This window comes from Ceratina calcarata, unplaced genomic scaffold (assembly GCF_001652005.2).
Source record: "Ceratina calcarata isolate Rehan_Ccalc_2016 unplaced genomic scaffold, ASM165200v1 scaffold1695, whole genome shotgun sequence".
Taxonomy (NCBI): domain Eukaryota; kingdom Metazoa; phylum Arthropoda; class Insecta; order Hymenoptera; family Apidae; genus Ceratina; species Ceratina calcarata.
The window spans coordinates 1-3,275 of NW_017138303.1; positions in this window are offsets into that span (position 1 = coordinate 1).

Genomic DNA, 3,275 nt, shown 5'->3' on the forward strand with positions numbered 1-3,275 from the left:
GGTAGCAATACCGCACTCACTGACCCTCTTTGTCGTTCCGGGTGCATTTCCGAAGGTCTACTTGGCTATGCCGAGCAATCGAAAGGGTATAGAATTTGGATACCTGCAGAAAGAAAAATAATAATTTCCCGGGACGTCAAATTTTCGGAAGGAACTTCAAGGGATTCGAACAAAAATTATGGAGACCTCTTGCTCGAAGAGACTACAACGGAAGAGATGAATGCAGTATCGAATGAAATGATCATTGACTGCGGAACCCCCGCGAGCAATCGCAATAAAGTCACCGAGGACGTCGTGGTCGGAGAATCACGCGAGGAAAGTGGTCCAAATGATGCTGTTTTGAGAAGAGGACCAGGCACACCTCGTATCCTACGTACAGGTCGCAAGGGAAGACCTCGAAAAGTATATCATCAGGTTGATAACCACGTAAACAATGACGACCACCAGGACGATAATGACCCAGAATTGGAGAGAGCTGCCGAAGACAGTATCGAAATCGCATGCACAGCAGAAATTCCAATAAAACTAGCGATGTCTGGACCCGAAATGGGTGAGTGGAAACGTGCGATGGCTGGAGAGGTTCGTTCAATACTAAAGAACGATACATGGGACCTCGTTGAGAAGTCAAGCTCGAGGAAGAGCGTAGGAGATTTGTTCTGCGAAATAAGTATGCCTCAAATCGATCACTGCTTAAAAGAAAAGCGCGAATTGTAGCGCGCGGTTTTACTCAGAGGCCTGGTGTCGATTTCTTTGAGACATTTGCCCCAGTGGCCCGGTTAAGCTCGATTAGACTCGTACTCGACCGCGCTCGCTGCACAGCATGGAATGAAAATTCGACAATTCTACATATCTACAGCCTACCTTAACGGGATCCTGAAAGAAGATGTTGTATGGATATTCCTGAATTTCTTGAAGAAGCCTTGGTAAAAGTAATTCGCATAGAATCCAACGCTGAAATTCGAAGGAAAGCCGCGAAGATGCTGGGAGAAATAAAAGCAGGCGGCAAGTTGTGTCACCTGAAGAAGGCGTTATACGGCCTTCGGCAAGCTGGTCGAAGTTGGCATACCAAACTCGATGGCGAACTGAAGAATCCAGGAGCGAAGCCGACGAATGCAGATCCATGCGTCTACTGTATCGGTCGAGGGGAAGATTTTGCGATGATAGTGGTCTATGTCGACGACATTTTAGTCGCTGCTCGGAAGCAAGATTCGATTCGAATGATTCCAAATCATCTAAATAATTCGTTCGAAGTAAATGATCTTGGAAATGCTAAATGTTGCATTGGCATCGAGTTTGAGCGCGCAGACGGGAAAATAAAAATTAGTTAGAAGGGTTATATTACCGATTTGCTCTCACGTTCCGGTATGGACAAGTGCAACCCTGTATCGACTCCAATAAGCCCCGGCGCGAAATTGGAAAGAAGCTCGGAACAAGGAGACGAGAAATTACCCTATCATGAGTTGATAGGGGGTCTCATGTACCTGGCGGTAGCGACACGACCCGACATCGCTTTTGCCGTGAGCTATTTGAGTCAATTTTTGACTTGTTATGACGAAAGTCATTGGACGGCAATTTAAAGGGAGTTTTGTGCTACCTGGAAGGCACGATGAACCTCGGCATAACCTACGGATCCATGGACGAACCTTTAAATGGATACGTCGACGCAGATTGGGCAAATTGTTCCGTCGATAGAAAATCTTTCACGGGATATGCTTTTGTACTTGCAGGCGGTGCCATCAGCTGGTGTTCGAGGAAGCAAAGGACCGTTGCGCTTTCCTCAACGGAATCGGAATACATGGCACTGGCTGAAGCCACAAAAGAGGCAATTTTTCAGCGTGGGTTTTTGATCGAGCTCGGGTTCAATCACCATAAGGTTGTCATAATTTACAATGACAACGTAGGAGCTTCGAGGATTGCTGAGAATCCTGTTTTTCATGACCGCACGAAGCACATTGACGTGCGACATCATTTCGTGCGGGAGACTCTTAAGGGTATACAGGAGTCAAACTAGTACCCCTGGCGGAAAAACTGGGAACTACGAAAACTCTCTTCTCATTTTCTAGACATAATTTTGAGAAAAATGCGATAAAATTTAGATATTCTCGTTCAGGAAACGTATGTCCAGGTCTGTATGCAATCATTTTTTGGAAAAACTGATAAAAAAAATTTTTTCTGTGCAAAAATGTGTTTTTTCTCAAGTTTCCACAGCAAAATTAGAAAATCGGGAGGCATACCGACCTGTGGGTTTCTACAAGGAACATTTAGGATAAAAAATTATAAGAAAATATTGTCCCATAGCCTCATAATACTTGAATTAAGAAAATCACTAAATTTGGTTCGTTTGAATGGCAAAATAGTTCCTCGATTATCGCGCTAGTGTCGCGTAGCAGAACCGCTGTTAGAGGTTACTAGGCCCCGTGTCAATATTTATTGGCACTTTTCGATCACAATTGCAAAAAAAATGCATAGTGAGCTGGACATTCATGTATAGGATAAGAATGTCATGAACCTTATGTAGCTATTTTTTGGAAAAATCGTCAGGAACATGAAATTCATCGTTAAAAATATGTTTTTCTGGACTTTCAAAGGTGAAATTAGAAAATCGGGGGAAATACAGACGTGTGGGATTCCACAAGGAACATTTAGGATAAAAAATTATAAGAAAATATTGTCCCATAGCCTCATAATACTTGAATTAAGAAAATCACTAAATTTGGTTCGTTTGAATGGCAAAATAGTTCCTCGATTATCGCGCTAGTGTCGCGTAGCAGAACCGCTGTTAGAGGTTACTAGGCCCCGTGTCAATATTTATTGGCACTTTTCGATCACAATTGCAAAAAAAATGCATAGTGAGCTGGACATTCATGTATAGGATAAGAATGTCATGAACCTTATGTAGCTATTTTTTGGAAAAATCGTCAGGAACATGAAATTCATCGTTAAAAATATGTTTTTCTGGACTTTCAAAGGTGAAATTAGAAAATCGGGGGAAATACAGACGTGTGGGATTCCACAAGGAACATTTAGGATAAAAAATTATAAGAAAATATTGTCCCATAGAGTCATAATACTTGTATTAAGAAAATCAGTAAATTCGGTTCGTTTGAATTCCCACTACTATAATATACTGAAGTGCGAACGTGCTACAGTATGTTGAGACGTACACATATAAGAGTAAACATAGACAGCGTGAGCGGGCCGAAAAACGGGCCGCGGGACGGGACGGTAGAAAGAGGAAGATGGCAAATAGTGATCTCTTTCTTTGTCTAGCCGCT